The sequence below is a fragment of the Oncorhynchus gorbuscha genome, linkage group LG21, assembly GCF_021184085.1.
Source record: "Oncorhynchus gorbuscha isolate QuinsamMale2020 ecotype Even-year linkage group LG21, OgorEven_v1.0, whole genome shotgun sequence".
Classification (NCBI taxonomy): Eukaryota; Metazoa; Chordata; class Actinopteri; order Salmoniformes; family Salmonidae; genus Oncorhynchus; species Oncorhynchus gorbuscha.
This window is the reverse complement of record NC_060193.1, coordinates 22,135,574-22,153,857: the sequence shown is the minus strand read 5'-3', so window position 1 is coordinate 22,153,857 and position 18,284 is coordinate 22,135,574. Positions and strand designations below refer to the sequence as shown.

Genomic DNA, 18,284 nt, shown 5'->3' with positions numbered 1-18,284 from the left:
TTCACATTTTTTAAATAAAGTGGTGATCCTAACTGACCTTCTGACAGGGAATTTTTACTAGGATTAAATGTCCGGAATTGTGAAAAAACAAAGTTTTTATGTATTTGGCTAAGGTGTATGTAAACTTTTGACTTCAACGGTATGCACAGTACGGTTCACCTTTATGACGTCCATTGTCAAACGGAAAGTGGTGAGCGTCACAACAGCAGAGTACCGCTGTACCTTCCTATCAAGTTTCAATTATAGACCCATCCGTTTTGTTGTCATGCATCTGTTTTTGGGTTTGCTATTGTAGTACTGACAGTGAGACTGAAACATGCGAAGAACAACACAAAACCACATAGTTCTGTGCCTCAACATATGTCTTGATTTATATCGGTTGGAAGATACAGAGAGTGCTCCCATCGCCTCCCACCACAACTGGTGCGATCCAGCCATAGAGCGCAGATAACGAATTGATCAATGAGTGCCCCACCTCAACCGCCGCACCGCCTTGGTCTCGCCATAAATCTGAGCATGTCTCTCAAGCGATTGACAGCCCATCAATCATCTGTCAGATGCCTCCTCCTCCTTCTCTTCCTTCACTCAGGAAGAACCATTTACCTCCCAACAACAGCTGCGGCTGCCTCATGGGTTAGTTTAACCTCTGGGTTAGCTGTTACCGCGGCGGCGTAACCGATGGGGTCCGTTATGACAGCACGTCCGCCAGTTAGCACTAACACGCCCCGTGCTGTTAACGTGACCTTCCAGTCACTCAGAAACTAGGAGAGAAACTTTCTTATGTCGCACTGCCTGTGACAGCTGTTTGATGTTATAGGAGTCATGTGAATACGGCATCCATATTTGGACCTGAGCTCAGTGCTTGGCAGATACATACTGTAAGACTAGCAGCATTTCGATTTTACCTTTTGATATAATTACTTGTATTATTATTTCTGATGATTTATAAAGTATTTATGTGATCTGGCAGTGTTGTTTGTGTGCGGGAGGTGACCATTGTTCACACTGTTTACTGTGAAATGTCAATTACAGAAGGGTAACAGGATGCTAATACAACGACAACAACTTAGACATTTCACAAATACATTCAAGTTAGTCAGATGGTTTCAGACCTCAAAAGTAGACTAATGTCGATGTTGTGGGACGGGATTTCATCTTGACATTAGAATAATTTAGAGGTCTGAAAGGCTCTGACATACTTTCATTTGACCCTTTAATATCATGTGTTTCACATAAAAGTTAAGCACTAGTTTAGCCCTTTGTGTTGTGTCTCCCAGCCAGGCTTGTGACCCCAGCTGTTGGGGGTCAGAAAATACAGAAAATCCTTGCCCTCTCTAAACCGTGTGTGTGTGGTCCGTCGAGCAGCATCAGATTTTCTCAGCTGTCTCATCTGATTAACTGGCCCCCCCTCGCTACCACCACGGCAGCTATTATGCATAGGAACTTAGGATAGGAACTTTTACTACTTCCACCCGTGTCTACTAGTGTTGTACCAGTGCTGTGGCGCAGCACGCTAACCCCAAAGTAGCATGCAATCCAGGGGAGTAGCACTTCCAAGTCCCCAACAATAGTGCATGCCCCCGGGGCTTTTAAGCAAACATGGTGCACAATTGACACGCTATCACGGCAATGAATAAGACATTGTTGTTTGTCAGCCTTGAACTTGCTCTGGGGGGGACTCTTGCTGTCGAGGTTGCATTCTCTGCATCTCAAATGGCACCCTATTCCACTATATAGTGCACTGCTTTCTACCAGAGCCCTTGTCAAGTAGTGCACTATAAAGGGAATAGGGTACCACTTGGAACACCTCCGTTGAAAGAGTGGTGAAGGGTTGGCTCCTAGAGTGCAGTTAAAGTTGATTCTTCATCATTTACTTACAAACCAAGTGTTTCACTGCACCAAAAGGTTGTAACTTATTTTTGGCCCCATTGGCACTGCTCTGAATACACACGCTGACCAGGAAGAGAAAGACTTTGCTGTAAGTAGGTGTTTCATGGCCCGATATTCACTCGATATTCAAGTACCTTCTTCCAAAGATGAATGGAATTGTAAAGATGTCCCATAAATCCAGAGAGTCGGCTCATGCACACTTTTAACATACCCTGGCCTGCCCACAGTCATATACTCATTTTAACGTAGCAATGGCCAGGAAGTGAACATAAAACATGCATTTACTCCTCATGTCCATTGTACTACTAACTCATAGCACCTGCATTACATGGATAGGAAAGGGCTGGTCAGAGGAAAATCCAGAGACACATAGAGCTATAAATACTATAGATAGATCCTGTAGATATAAATACTGTAGATGGATAGACATAGATGGATGGGCAGACAGACAGGCTGGCTGGCAGACAGATAGACCAGCAGAGCATTTGACGTGCGTATGGTCCCCGACTTCTTTACAACCAGAGCAGACATCAATTATCGACCATAATGATGTCATTACAGTATGCCATTATGCCCCCGTGGGTCTCTTACCTAGGGTTGTATGATTCAGACCTGAGAAGAGGTAGACAGAAATACAAATGACACAATTATCCTGGAATTCATCCCCCAAGGAGAGTAGAGCTGCGTCCGTCCTTCCTGTCGAGTGCTGAATGAGATCTCAATTGCCAGACCTGCCAAGAACCTTGTCAGGATTCTTTTTTTTTTTTCTTACATCGAAAAATACATCTAACTTCCCTTTGAAACCACTTCAAACTCGCTCCTCGTGGTCGGCCCGAGGTGGAAACGTTGCATGACATGCTAAGTGCTTCATTTTGTTGACAATTGCTCCGTTATTTGTACACTCCCGAACCCATTTTACTAGTCTAAGTGTCGGTTTGTTTACCACTACTCGCAACAGCAGCGCCGGTGATGCCGGACTCGAGAATTTTGACTTGTTGGAAGAAGGTGAGTGAGTAGCCTGCTTGGGCTGCACCTCTGCGGCTGAGATTTGATATTTGCTCGGGAAGCAGAAGACAAAACTGTTCAATTCAAACACAAAATGGAGAGTTAGTTTGCAGGCTAGAAGCAGTGAAACCCAGACACATTCTAATCTGCAGTTTTCCTACAAGATCTAGGCGGGAGTCGGAATCCTACGGAGAATACCAAACTGTTGTACTCTCCGTGTAAACTGTCAATGGGTTACTGAGCCCAGTGGTAGGCTTACAGTACCATCAGGCCTCAGACTGGCCTCTGCCTGGGGGCTTCCCAATCACTAAGTCCACCCCTGACTGAGCCTCAGATGGCCCCATAGGCCCAAGTATGCAGTCTAATGTTCTTATTCCACGCCTTTATCCACTGTCTTATGTTATGTGCATTAAAGAGAAATTCCCCTTTTTTCAACATCAAATTCAGCATCTCCAGCCCCACGTGAAAACGACGGGTTTCCATGTCTTGCAGCCCAAACGGTAGAAGATAAGTGTTTCCGATGACATCACCCGGCGACACGGATGACCTCATCTGTTGTGTGTCATGTGATTTTAACCAACTATAAGCAGCCCCATGTCTCTTTTGTTTTTGAAAGCGGTAATGGGCTACGATTGGGCGTTTTGTGGGGAGGGGCAGGGGTAATTATATTGTTCTGAATGGCAAACCAACTTATTGCATCTGGATAATGTAAATGTTTACATGTAAATGTAAATGGTGCAGGCAAGAAAAGGCAAGAAAAAGTCAGATGGGCTGAAAGACATGATAGGTGGTGTGCACGAAATACTAGTTGATGAAGGTTATTTTTATCTGAGGTATAATGAATATTAACAGTGTGTAGTGAGTAGCAGACTCCACCTGAGGCTAGGACTGCTTCCCTAATGGCACCCTACTTATTCGTCCACTACTTGGGCTCTGGCCAAATGTACCGCACTGTATAGGGAATAGAATGCCATTGGGATCCGTGTCCAGAGAGGGGAGGCCTCTCGTTCCCTCGCCTCTTACCTCCCTCTGATTAATTATGCCGTCTGTTCCTTGCAGGTGTACTCGGGGAAGAAGATTCCTGCTGTGGACAGGGTGTGTGTGGGCGTTCCAGCCGCAGAGGTGAGCCAAACACACACACAAACACAAATAAGTTGATACCAAGGGGAAAAAATCCCTGATCCATCTCATGCTCAATACTTTCTCTCCCGCTTTCTTTCACTTTCTCTCTCGTTCTCTCGCTCTCATACACAAACACTCACATGCCAGAACGCTTTGATTTCAACAGGATCTTCGATGCTGACACGTACACGCGCGGAGGGGTTTCTTCTCCTCGCCCTGTTTACCCCAAACTGAATGTAAATGCCAGCGGAATATGACTGAATCTCATAGTTTGTTTCATGCATTATTTACACCCCAGCTTCGTCTTGCCACCACACTTTCACAGGACAGGGTTGGGAAACATGAATGGATCTATAAACTCAATGGTTCATTGGGTAAGTTAGGTTGGGCAGGGTGGTTAGTGTGTGAGGTATGTTGGGTAGGTACTGTAGGTTAGGATGGGTAGGTGGGTCGGGTAGATACTGTAGGTTGGGTAAGTAGGGTATGCTAGGTTAGGTAGGGTAGGGTGGGTAGGTTATGTCAGTTAAATTGGCTAGTTAGGATATGCTAGGTTAGGTAGGGTGGGTAGGTACTGTAGATGAGGTTGGGTAAGTAGGGTATGCTAGGTGGGGTGGGTAGGTTAATGTAGGTTTGGTATGTAGGGAATGCTAGGGTAGGTAGTGTAGTATGGGTAGGTTAATGTTGTTTAGGTAAGTAGACTATGCTAGTTTGGGTAGGGTGGGTAGGTAGGTTCTGTAGGTTAATATAGGTTGGGTAAGTAGATTGTGCTAGGTTTGGTAGGGTAGGGTGGGTAGATATTGTAGGTTAATGTAGGTTGGGTAAACAGGGTATGCTAGGTTTGGTGGGGTAGGGTGGGTAGATACTGTAGGTTCATGTAGGTTGGGTAAGTAGGGTATGGTAGGGTAGGATGAGTAGGTACTGTAGGTTAGGTTGGGTAAGTGGGGTATGCTAGGTTAGGTAGGGTAGGGTGGGTTAGGTAAGGTGGATAGGTACTGTAGTTTAGGTTGGGTAAGTGGGGTATGATAGGTTAGGTAGGGTGGGTTAGGTAGAGTAGGGTGGGTAGATACTGTAGGTTAATGTAGGGTGCGGTAGGGTAGGATGGGGGTAGGTACTGTAGGTTAGGTTGGGTAAGTGAGGTAGAGTAGGGTGGGTTAGGTAGGGTAGGGTGGATAGGTACTGTTTGTTAGGTTGGGTATGTGGGGTATGCTAGGTTAGGTAGGGTGGGTAGGTACTGTCAGTTAGGTTGGGTAAGTAGGGTATGCTAGGTTAGGTACGGTGGGTAGGTACTGTAGGTTAATGTAGGTTGGGTAAGTAGGGTAGGCTATGTTAAGTAGGGTAGGGTGGGTGGGTACTGTTAGTTAGGTCGGTTAAGTTTGGTATACTATGGTAGGGTGGTAGGTACTGTCGGTTGGGTAAGTAGGGTATGCTAGGTTAGGTAGAGTAGGGTGGGTAGGTACTGTCGGTTAGGTTGGGTAAGTAGGGTATGCCAGGTTAGGTAGGTTAGGGTGGGGGGGGTAGGTGCTGTGGTTTGGGTGGGTAGGTTAGGTCGGGTAGGTATGGTCGGTAGGGTGACCTGACCAGGAGAGAGAAGAGCTCTGTCAGAGAGAGAAGATAGCTCTGTCAGTGAGAAAAGAAGAAGAGAGCTCTGTCAGTGAGAAAAGAAGAAGAGAGCTCTGTCAGAGAGAGAAGAAGAGGGCTCTGTCAGAGAGAGAAGAAGAAGAGGGCTCTGTCAGAGAGAGAAGAAGAAGAGGGCTCTGTCAGAGAGAGAAGAAGAAGAGAGCTCTGTCAGAGAGAGAAGAAGAGGGCTCTGTCAGAGAGAGAAGAAGAAGAGGGCTCTGTCAGAGAGAGAAGAAGAAGAGGGCTCTGTCAGAGAGAGAAGAAGAAGAGGGCTCTGTCAGAGAGAGAAGAAGAAGAGGGCTCTGTCAGAGAGAGAAGAAGAAGAGGGCTCTGTCAGAGAGAGAAGAAGAAGAGGGCTCTGTCAGAGAGAGAAGAAGAAGAAGAGGCTCTGTCAGAGAGAGAAGAAGAAGAGGGCTCTGTCAGAGAGAGAAGAAGAAGAGAGCTCTGTCAGAGAGAGAAGAAGAAGAGGTATCTGTCAGAGAGAGAAGAAGAAGAGGGCTCTGTCAGAGAGAGAAGAAGAAGAGGGCTCTGTCAGAGAGAGAAGAAGAAGAGGGCTCTGTCAGAGAGAGAAGAAGAAGAGGGCTCTGTCAGAGAGAGAGAAGAGGGCTTTGTCAGAGAGAGAGAAGAGGGCTCTGTCAGAGAAGGAAAAGAAGAGGGCTCTATCAGAGAGAGAAGGAAAAGAAGAGGGCTCTGTCAGAGAGAGAAGAAGAAGAGGGCTCTGTCAGAGAGAGAAGAAGAAGAGGTATCTGTCAGAGAGAGAAGAAGAAGAGGGCTCTGTCAGAGAGAGAAGAAGAAGAGGGCTCTGTCAGAGAGAGAAGAAGAAGAGGGCTCTGTCAGAGAGAGAAGAAGAAGAGGGCTCTGTCAGAGAGAGAAGAAGAAGAGGTCTCTATCAGAGAGAGAAGAAGAAGAGGGCTCTGTCAGAGAGAGAAGAAGAGGTATCTGTCAGAGAGAGAAGAAGAAGAGGGCTCTGTCAGAGAGAGAAGAAGAAGAGGGCTCTGTCAGAGAGAGAAGAAGAAGAGGGCTCTGTCAGAGAGAGAAGAAGAAGAGGGCTCTGTCAGAGAGAGAAGAAGAAGAGGTCTCTGTCAGAGAGAGAAGAAGAAGAGGTCTCTGTCAGAGAGAGAAGACGAAGAGGGCTCTGTCAGAGAGAGAAGACGAAGAGGGCTCTGTCAGAGAGAGAAGACGAAGAATAGGGCTCTGTCAGAGAGAGATGAAGAATAGGGCTCTGTCAGAGAAGGACAAGAAGAGGGCTTTGTCAGAGAGAGAGAAGAGGGCTTTGTCAGAGAGAGAGAAGAGGGCTTTGTCAGAGAGAGAGAAGAGGGCTTTGTCAGAGAGAGAAGAAGAAGAGGGCTCTGTCAGAGAGAGAAGAAGAAGAGGGCTCTGTCAGAGAGAGAAGAAGAAGAGGGCTCTGTCAGAGAGAGAAGAAGAAGAGGGCTCTGTCAGAGAGAGATGAAGAATAGGGCTCTGTCAGAGAGAGATGAAGAATAGGGCTCTGTCAGAGAAGGACAAGAAGAGGGCTCTGTCAGAGAGAGAGAAGAGGGCTCTGTCAGAGAGAGAGAAGAGGGCTTTGTCAGAGAGAGAGAAGAGGGCTTTGTCAGAGAGAGAGAAGAGGGCTCTGTCAGAGAAGGAAAAGAAGAGGGCTCTATCAGAGAGAGAAGAAGAAGAGGGCTCTGTCAGAGAGAGAAGAAGAAGAGGGCTCTGTCAGAGAGAGAAGAAGAAGAGGGCTCTGTCAGAGAGAGAAGAAGAAGAGGGCTCTGTCAGAGAGAGAAGAAGGAGAGGGCTCTGTCAGAGAGAGAAGAAGAAGAGGGCTCTGTCAGAGAGAGAAGAAGAAGAGGGCTCTGTCAGAGAGAGAAGAAGAAGAGGGCTCTGTCAGAGAGAGAAGAAGAAGAGGGCTCTGTCAGAGAGAGAAGAATAGGGCTCTGTCAGAGAGAGAAGAAGAATAGGGCTCTGTCAGAGAGAGAAGAAGAAGAGGGCTCTGTCAGAGAGAGAAGAAGAAGAGGGCTCTGTCAGAGAGAGAAGAAGAATAGGGCTCTGTCAGAGAAGGAAAAGAAGAGGGCTCTGTCAGAGAGAGAAGAAGAAGAGGGCTCTGTCAGAGAGAGAAGAAGAATAGGGCTCTGTCAGAGAAGGAAAAGAAGAGGGCTCTGTCAGAGAGAGAAGAAGAAGAGGTCTCTGTCAGAGAGAGAAGAAGAAGAGAGCTCTGTCAGAGATAGAAGAAGAAGAGGGCTCTGTCAGAGAGAGAAGAAGAAGAGGTCTCTGTCAGAGAGAGAAGAAGAAGAGGGCTCTGTCAGAGAGAGAAGAAGAAGAGGGCTCTGTCAGTGAGAAAAGAAGAAGAGGCTCTGTCAGAGAGAGAAGAAGAAGAGGTCTCTGTCAGAGAGAGAAGAAGAAGAGGTCTCTGTCAGAGAGAGAAGAAGAAGAGGTCTCTGTCAGAGAGAGAAGAAGAAGAGGGCTCTGTCAGAGAGAGAAGAAGAAGAGGGCTCTGTCAGAGAGAGAAGAAGAAGAGGGGGCTCTGTCAGAGAGAGAAGAAGAAGAGGGCTCTGTCAGAGAGAGAAGAAGAAGAGGGCTCTGTCAGAGAGAGAAGAAGAGAGGGCTCTGTCAGAGAGAGAAGAGGGCTCTGTCAGAGAGAGAAGAAGAAGAGGTCTCTGTCAGAGAGAGAAGAAGAAGAGGGCTCTGTCAGAGAGAGAAGAAGAAGAGGGCTCTGTCAGAGAGAGATGAAGAATAGGGCTCTGTCAGAGAAGGAAAAGAAGAGGGCTCTGTCAGAGAGAGAGAAGAGGGCTCTGTCAGAGAGAGAAGAAGAAGAGGGCTCTGTCAGAGAGAGAAGAAGAAGAGGGCTCTGTCAGAGAGAGGAGAAGAAGAGTGCTCTGTCAGAGAGAGAAGAAGAGGGCTCTGTCAGAGAGAGACAAGAGGGCTCTGTCAGAGAAGGAAAAGAAGAGGGCTCTGTCAGAGAGAGAAGAAGAAGAGGGCTCTGTCAGAGAGAGAAGAAAAAGAGGGCTCTGTCAGAGAGAGAAGAAGAAGAGGGATCTGTCAGAGAGAGAAGAAGAAGAGGGCTCTGTCAGAGAGAGAAGAAGAGGGCTCTCTCAGAGAGAGAAGAAGAAGAGGGCTCTGTCAGAGAGAGAAGAAGAAGAGGGCTCTGTCAGAGAGAGAAGAAGAAGAGGTATCTGTCAGAGAGAGAAGAAGAAGAGGGCTCTGTCAGAGAGAGAAAGAAGAGAGAGGGCTCTGTCAGAGAAGAAGAAGAAGAGGGCTCTGTCAGAGAGAGAAGAAGAAGAGGTCTCTGTCAGAGAGAGAAGAAGAAGAGGTCTCTGTCAGAGAGAGAAGAAGAAGAGGTCTCTGTCAGAGAGAGAAGAAGAAGAGGTCTCTGTCAGAGAGAGAAGAAGAAGAGGTCTCTGTCAGAGAGAGAAGAAGAAGAGGTCTCTGTCAGAGAGAGAAGAAGAAGAGGTCTCTGTCAGAGAGAGAAGAAGAAGAGGTCTCTGTCAGAGAGAGAAGAAGAAGAGGTCTCTGTCAGAGAGAGATGAAGAATAGGGCTCTGTCAGAGAGAGATGAAGAATAGGGCTCTGTCAGAGAAGGAAAAGAAGAGGGCTCTGTCAGAGAGAGAAGAAGAAGAGGGCTCTGTCAGAGAGAGAAGAAGAGGGCTCTGTCAGAGAGAGAAGAAGAGGGCTCTGTCAGAGAGAGAAGAAGAAGAGGGCTCTGTCAGAGAGAGAAGAAGAAGAGGGCTCTGTCAGAGAGAAGAAGAAGAGGGCTCTGTCAGAGAGAGAAGAAGAAGAGGTCTCTGTCAGAGAGAGAAGAAGAAGAGGGCTCTGTCAGAGAGAGAAGAAGAGGGCTCTGTCAGAGAGAGAAGAAGAGGGCTCTGTCAGAGAGAGAAGACAGCTCTGTCAGAGAGAGAAGAAGAAGAGGGCTCTGTCAGAGAGAAGAAGAAGAGGGCTCTGTCAGAGAGAAGAAGAAGAGGGCTCTGTCAGAGAGAGGTGAAGAAGAGGGCTCTGTCAGAGAGAGGTGAAGAAGAGGGCTCTGTCAGAGAAGGAAAAGAAGAGGGCTCTGTCAGAGAGAGAAGAAGAAGAGGGCTCTGTCAGAGAGAGAAGAAGAAGAGGGCTCTGTCAGAGAGAGAAGAAGAAGAGGGCTCTGTCAGAGAGAGAAGAAGAAGAGGGCTCTGTCAGAGAGAGAAGAAGAAGAGAGCTCTGTCAGAGATAGAAGAAGAAGAGGGCTCTGTCAGAGAGAGAAGAAGAAGAGGTCTCTGTCAGAGAGAGAAGAAGAAGAGAGCTCTGTCAGTGAGAAAAGAAGAAGAGAGCTCTGTCAGAGAGCGAAGAAGAGGGCTCTGTCAGAGAGAGAAGAAGAAGAGGGCTCTGTCAGAGAGAGAAGAAGAAGAGGTCTCTGTCAGAGAGAGAAGAAGAAGAGGTCTCTGTCAGAGAGAGAAGAAGAAGAGGTCTCTGTCGGAGAGAGAAGAAGAAGAGGTCTCTGTCAGAGAGAGATGAAGGATAGGGCTCTGTCAGAGAGAGATGAAGAATAGGGCTCTGTCAGAGAGAGAAGAAGAAGAGGGCTCTGTCAGAGAGAGAAGAAGAATTGGGCTCTGTCAGAGAGAGAAGAAGAAGAGGGCTCTGTCAGAGAGAGAAGAAGAGGGCTCTGTCAGAGAGAGAAGAAGAAGAGGGCTCTGTCAGAGAGAGAAGAAGAAGAGAGCTCTGTCAGAGATAGAAGAAGAAGAGGGCTCTGTCAGAGAGAGAAGAAGAAGAGGTCTCTGTCAGAGAGAGAAGAAGAAGAGGGCTCTGTCAGTGAGAAAAGAAGAAGAGAGCTCTGTCAGAGAGAGAAGAAGAAGAGGTCTCTGTCAGAGAGAGAAGAAGAAGAGGTCTCTGTCGGAGAGAGAAGAAGAAGAGGTCTCTGTCAGAGAGAGATGAAGAATAGGGCTCTGTCAGAGAGAGAAGAAGAAGAGGGCTCTGTCAGAGAGAGAAGAAGAAGAGGGCTCTGTCAGAGAGAGAAGAAGAAGAGGGCTCTGTCAGAGAGAGAAGAAGAAGAGGGCTCTGTCAGAGAGAGAAGAAGAAGAGGGCTCTGTCAGAGAGAGAAGAAGAAGAGAGCTCTGTCAGAGAGAGAAGAAGAATAGGGCTCTGTCAGAGAGAGAAGAAGAAGAGGGCTCTGTCAGAGAGAGATGAAGAATAGGGCTCTGTCAGAGAAGGAAAAGAAGAGGGCTCTGTCAGAGAGAGAGAAGAGGGCTCTGTCAGAGAGAGAAGAAGAAGAGGGCTCTGTCAGAGAGAGAAGAAGAAGAGGGCTCTGTCAGAGAGAGAAGAAGAAGAGGGCTCTGTCAGAGAGAGAAGAAGAAGAGGGCTCTGTCAGAGAGAGAAGAAGAAGAGGGCTCTGTCAGAGAGAGAATAAGAAGAGGGCTCTGTCAGAGAGAGAAGAAGAAGAGGTATCTGTCAGAGAGAGAAGAAGAAGAGGTCTCTGTCAGAGAGAGAAGAAGAAGAGGTCTCTGTCAGAGAGAGAAGAAGAAGAGGTCTCTGTCAGAGAGAGAAGAAGAAGAGGTCTCTGTCAGAGAGAGAAGGAAAAGAAGAGGGCTCTGTCAGAGAAGGAAAAGAAGAGGGCTCTGTCAGAGAGAGAGAAGAGGGCTCTGTCAGAGAGAGAGAAGAGGGCTCTGTCAGAGAGAGAGAAGAGGGCTCTGTCAGTGAAGGAAAAGAAGAGGGCTCTGTCAGAGAGAGAAGAAGAAGAGGGCTCTGTCAGAGAGAGGAGAAGAAGAGTGCTCTGTCAGAGAGAGAAGAAGAGGGCTCTGTCAGAGAGAGAAGAAGAAGAGGCTCTGTCAGAGAGAGAAGAAGAAGAGGGCTCTGTCAGAGAGAGAAGAAGAAGAGTGCTCTGTCAGAGAGAGAAGAAGAGGGCTCTGTCAGAGAGAGAGAAGAAGAAGAAGGGGGCTCTGTCAGAGAGAGAAGAAGAAGAGGGCTCTGTCAGAGAGAGAGAAGAAGAGTGCTCTGTCAGAGAGAGAAGAAGAGGGCTCTGTCAGAGAGAGACAAGAGGGCTCTGTCAGAGAAGGAAAAGAAGAGGGCTCTGTCAGAGAGAGAAGAAGAAGAGGGCTCTGTCAGAGAGAGAAGAAAAAGAGGGCTCTGTCAGAGAGAGAAGAAGAAGAGGGATCTGTCAGAGAGAGAAGAAGAAGAGGGCTCTGTCAGAGAGAGAAGAAGAGGGCTCTCTCAGAGAGAGAAGAAGAAGAGGGCTCTGTCAGAGAGAGAAGAAGAAGAGGGCTCTGTCAGAGAGAGAAGAAGAAGAGGTATCTGTCAGAGAGAGAAGAAGAAGAGGGCTCTGTCAGAGAGAGAAGAAGAAGAGGGCTCTGTCAGAGAGAGAAGAAGAAGAGGGCTCTGTCAGAGAGAGAAGAAGAAGAGGTCTCTGTCAGAGAGAGAAGAAGAAGAGGTCTCTGTCAGAGAGAGAAGAAGAAGAGGTCTCTGTCAGAGAGAGAAGAAGAAGAGGTCTCTGTCAGAGAGAGAAGAAGAAGAGGTCTCTGTCAGAGAGAGAAGAAGAAGAGGGCTCTGTCAGAGAGAGAAAGAAGAAGAGGTCTCTGTCAGAGAGAGAAGAAGAAGAGGTCTCTGTCAGAGAGAGAAGAAGAAGAGGTCTCTGTCAGAGAGAGAAGAAGAAGAGGTATCTGTCACAGAGAGAAGAAGAAGAGGGCTCTGTCAGAGAGAGAAGAAGAAGAGGGCTCTGTCAGAGAGAGAGAAGAGGGCTCTGTCAGAGAGAGAGAAGAGGGCTCTGTCAGAGAAGGAAAAGAAGAGGGCTCTGTCAGAGAGAGAAGAAGAAGAGGGCTCTGTCAGAGAGAGAAGAAGAGGTATCTGTCAGAGAGAGAAGAAGAAGAGGGCTCTGTCAGAGAGTGAAGAAGAAGAGGGCTCTGTCAGAGAGAGAAGAAGAAGAGGGCTCTGTCAGAGAGAGAGAAGAGGGCTCTGTCAGAGAGAGAAGAAGAAGAGGGCTCTGTCAGAGAGAGAAGAAGAAGAGGGCTCTGTCAGAGAGAGAAGAAGAAGAGGGCTCTGTCAGAGAGAGAAGAAGAAAAGGGCTCTGTCAGAGAGAGAAGAAGAAGAGGGTTCTGTCAGAGAGAGAAGAAGAAGAGGGCTCTGTCAGAGAGAGAAGAAGAAGAGGAAGAGGTGTTATGATAAGTGGTTAGGGAAAGAAGGGGGAATGGTGTTCAGAATTCTCTGGTGTGTTTGTATGTGGGTGGTGGCTGTAGTGGGGGATAGAGGTGAGTGGTGTGTTTTGCATCTTAATGTGTTTGTGTGTGTGTCACTTGTGGACAGTTGAATGTATGAGTGGTATTCCTAATGTAAGACACTCAATGTTGACACTGAACAGCCATATGTAATTGTGTACATAAATTCGTGTCAGTTTGTTTTGTTTCAATGTGTGGATAACTCAGATAATATTGACACGGTGATGCAGGCACTGCCTCTTACGACACACAGTTCCTACAGCACAAACAATACGGTTATATTAAGTAAGTCAACAGGCTAGTACCAAAAGTGCTATTCCAATCATGTATGTTGAATGACTGAATCCATTTATTGGATCTGTCAGGAAATGATTCACACTACATTATCAACAACCAATACCTTTTCCTCAATAAAGGGTTACGGTAGAGTAGAGCATCTTATTCTTTGAATCATCTTCGTCCAATGGTTTTTGTTACATAATGAGATGCTCCATTGGAAGTCTGGGATCTCTTCCTCCAATGTTCGTTGTTAATGAGAGCTCCACTCTCTCTGTGTGTGTGTTAATAGTGCTTTGGACTTCTGGGGATTAACGGAGCAGGAAAAACCACCACCTTCAAGATGCTGACGGGGGACATCTCCATCTCCGGAGGGGAGGCCTTCCTAAACGGATACAGGTGAGGAGGAGCCACTGGCTGATAGCACACACACACACACAAACACACAAATTGAGCTCCGTACCACATCGTCGAGCGCCTTATACATTTTAACAATGCAGAGGGCTCCATATAGCTCCACATTGACATGATTGGTTGACGGGAGGTGGGGGCGGGAGGTCCTGTATAGACATGACTTCCTTCACATCAGCTCTGTGCTGTTCTGCCAAGTGCAAGAACATGAATGCCCGGACTTCTGCAGGGGCCGTATCACCGTAAATGCTCTACGGCCACTGCAGATGTCGGAATGACCATGCAGCGCATTTATGGGATAGAGCTACGGGAGTTTTGTTAACTTTCCTAGTTTCCATTGGCTGGCCCATTCCAAATGGCACCCTATTCCAATATAGTGCACTACTTTTGAACAGGACCCATAGGGCTCTCGTCAAAATGAGTGCACTATGCAGTAAATAGGCTGCCATTTGGGACACAGTCCTACTCTTTCTCAGCAACTTTTGCTCTCACTCACTTTGGGTTTTGCTCTCTCCCTCTTCCTCTCGCTCCCTCTGGACGTCTCGACCTCTCTTGTACATTCTGTTTTCTCGTCCGTTTCAACTCCAGTCCTCTCATGTCCTTGTTCATTTTTTCAACGTGCTGTCTCGCACATTCCCCATTCTCTCTCTTCCACTCTCTATCTCCCACATATTTCATTCTGTTGCACACCCTCTCTCTTTCCCTCTCCCTCACTCCCACTCTTGTTTTCTGTCCCTCCTGCCACACACAGAGACTCAGACGCACACACACACACAGAGGCTCAGGGGCACACATACACTGTATACACACACACACACACACACACACACACACACACACACACACACACACACACACACACACACACACACACACACACACACACACACACACACACACACACACACACACACACACACACACACACACACACACCCAAATAAACAAAAAAAATGCCTTGTACACTCAAAAAGGGGCGTGTTCTTTCATATTTACAGAGAAATAACATCTCCCTCTTCTCCGTATGAAGTAATCATCTCTATGGAAACGGTGTAAGGCAATCGGTGGATGGATACTAGTTCACTGCGGTCTCCACTGGTTTGTGTTGCCATAGTTATTCATTTATAAAAATGGATCATTTCCTTTGTGTTCAACAAAGAGATGGCGCAAAACACGCCAACGTTAATGTTGATTAATGTTGCCAGCAGTGATCTCTTGGACCTTCAGGGAAAGAAAAACAGAAGTACGACCACCCTCTGTTTTCGCCTCATTACGTTCCTGGTAGGATGAGAGAGTGACTCTTTAAGCAGTGTGGAACAACCGATAGAGGGAAAACCTCATTTTCTCTCCAAATAAAAGAGTTTGCGTTGAACCCCCAAATCTTACATTTGTTGATTGCCTGTTTCCACTCGTAAAGCCCGCAGCAAATAACCTCCACCCCCGTGAGCGATTACTTCCTACCGGTCCACCGCAGAGCTTGTACAGCATTTTTTTCAGTCCCTCCCTCCTCCAACCGATATCCAAATTGTCATGCTTCAGCTATAGTTGTACATATTGTGTAAGGCAGATTAACGAAAACGTGTTTTTAGACAGGAAGCATTCCTTTGCAATATGCAAGTTTAGCTGCCTTTATCTTCTTCTTTGAGACGACAGATGACAAGCAACGATATGCCCCAAAGCGCTGTTCATTTTCCATTACATATATTGTTTGTCGAAAAAAGTCACCTGGGCCCAAGCATACATAATGCAAACTAAACTTTGGTGTTGTTCCCCATGTTTGGCTCCAGACAACATGTGGAAAGCGGAGAGTTTTCTTAACCAAGTGGTGATATTTATTCTGGTAATGGATCAACTTGTTCCGTGAGGGCCTTTTCTTTCCACGCAGCCTCTGTGAGATACACTATACAGAGCACTTGCCATACACACTGTACATCTTTGACCTCCAGAAAACTCTAATTGATTTCCAAAATGTAAATGTAGTATAATGGTAATATTTTCTCTCTGAAAACGACAGTATTACCCAAGTGTTGAGTTTTTGAAAAGGGGAATTATTTGAATCGGTGGATGTAAGACAGTCCCTACTGTATAGGGATGATGGTGACGACACAGTTGGATCACTCATCTTCATTATCACTATCTTCATCATGTAAATGGTGTTATGGTTGATAATGTCGGTGATGCTGTCGAGTTATCCTAATCATTACCGTATGTGTCTGAGTATATGTTCCATCATGCTCCTCTCAGCATACGGACAGAGATGAGGGACGTTCACCAGAACATGGGCTACTGCCCGCAGTTCGACGCCCTCAACGACCTTCTCACCGGACGAGAGCACCTGGAGTTCTACGCCAGACTACGAGGCGTACCGGAGAAAGAAGTCCCCATGGTAACATTTCCCCTTGTCTGACCTGAATGATGTAATTTCCTGTTCTTGTACCAGGCAACACCATTTGATTCCTAAGGTATACAGTTGTCATGATGACGGACGAGAACAAAGAACTTCATATCCTTTCAGACATTTCTTCCCCCCCATACAACACCTGCACTTCCAACCGTAAAAGAAAGTGCAGACATAGACAGCCCACTGCGCTTGGTCAAAGTGATGAATAACTTCTGAAGCGATGACCTATGTAATACATAAGGTTCTGGTTAGAGGAGCTGGCCACGGGTAATTCCTGTACATTATTCACCAGCATGCCTAGCAGTGTGGCCGCCCCACCATGGGCCCCCAGTTTCTCCACAGCCCCCTCAGTAACAATAAGATCAAAAGAAAGTTGGCTGGTCAACTTGCCAGTGGCCTCAGCCTCAGGCCCAGGCGCCCAGGCCTTTGATCTCACACTACTAGGCCAAGGGACCCAGTTTCTCTGGTCTCTGTTCCGTTGGGTCTGCTGATTTCTGCTTTGTGGTGGCCATTTTGGCTCCAGGGAGAGCCCCGGGGAGCTGGTGTCATTTCCACATCATTAGTCCACCAACATGTCAATATAGGGAGTAAATGAATGTCTGGATGGTTGGAATGAAAACATGCCCGCATACAATACATTTGGTTGGGGGTACCTGAGGATAGGGATTGGAGAATCGTCAGGGGGATGAATACTGGAAAAGTTCCTGCTGGCTAGTACTATTTCTTAGCTTGTGATGTGGCCCAGAAACCCACAGTGCAGCATATCAGCCTCGAAAAAGGTCCTGTGGCGATGCCAACCATCATGCATGCATATGTCTCATGCCAGGGGAAAGGAAGAGAGGGAGGGTGTGAGAGCAGAATGCCAGCATTAGACAGCCCAAACCAAAGTTGATTGGTTGTGCTACTGTCACAGAAATACAATTTGTAATTATATATTTAAATGTTTTCTCGTGTTGTGTTTTCGTTATTAGGTGGCAGAGTGGGGCATCCAGAAGCTAGGCCTTGTCAAATACTCCAACAAGTCAGCTGGTACCTACAGTGGAGGGAACAAACGCAAGCTCTCCACCGCCATGGCTTTGATTGGCTGTCCTCCTGTGGTCTTCCTGGTAAGATGACAGCCTTATTGCCTTATGACAATGTTATGAACACCTTTTGAGATCATTGATATAACACTATTGATATGGGTCTATGATAAACGCCTACTAGCTGTATTTACACTTTATTAAGATATTTTACAGATCACATCCAATATTATGGTTCAATTTATATTGCCGAAGTTCTGTCCTGAGCAGTGATTAAGCTTTCAGTGAGGGCAGAAAAAATGTATTCAACATTTTCTTCATCTTTTTTTCGGGGTGCAAGAATATCACTTTTGATATAACTCCAAAATGCTTTAGCCAACTAGCACTAGATTGGATTCCACTTTGGTTCCTTGTACAGCGAAGAGGAGAGAGAACCAATTAGAGGATGTATGCCTGCTTGACAACATAACAAATCCTAGATTCAACTTAGAAATTGTTAATGAATTTCCTTGGGGATTATAAGTCAATTACTAGTATAGGGGAAAAAAGGGGCTGTATTTCAGTCGCATCGGCATCCGGTCACGTTTTAATTAATTTTTCAGAGTCCACCCAATCTCGTTTGGAAATTTAAAGCGTACGTAACGCTGTTTGCAGGAATTAAAGCCTTAAACTGGGATTGGTTTGAACAGGGAGAGTCGGTGGCTATATGCTAGCTAAGCGTTTCTCACAGAAAGAAAATGGCATCCTAATCAAAGTGTGTTCCTTAATTAACTGACTTTGTAAAGCAGGCTGGCCATGGAGAGGGTTGAAAAAGTATTATAATGGCACAGCCTCATTAGGAGGGACCAACTTTGGGACCTGCCAAGTCACTTCAAAATCTTACTGATTCCATGAAAATACGATCACTAAAATATTGCACCCACACGCCTGATTAGGCAAATGTAATGTTTACTATTATACCACTAAAGTATTAAGTAATTCATCCATCCATCCATCCTCCTACCCACCCATTAATTAATTCATGAATTCAGCAAGACAGTCAGTCATGACATAGGAAATCCTTCAGATCCCTTGTAATGCTGTTTAATGTTATATGTGCAGTACCAGTCCAAAGTTTGGACACACCTACTCATTCAAGGGTTTTTCTTTATTTGTATGATTTTCTACATTGTAGAATAATAGTGAAGACATCAAAACTATGAAAAATCTATTTATTTATATAGCCCTTCTTACATCAGCTGATATCTCAAAGTGCTGTACAGAAACCCAGCCTAAAACCCCAAACAGCAAGCAATGCAGGTGTAGAAGCACGGTGGCTAGGAAAAACTCCCTAGAAAGGCCAAAACCTAGGAAGAAACCTAGAGAGGAACCAGGCTATGAGGGGTGGCCAGTCCTC

At 46.4% G+C, this 18,284-nt stretch overlaps 1 pseudogene; it reads left to right on the top strand.

Annotated features, from left to right (window-relative positions):
- Positions 1-18,284, top strand: part of LOC124007956 — a 234,027-nt pseudogene that overhangs the window by 186,558 nt on the left and 29,185 nt on the right.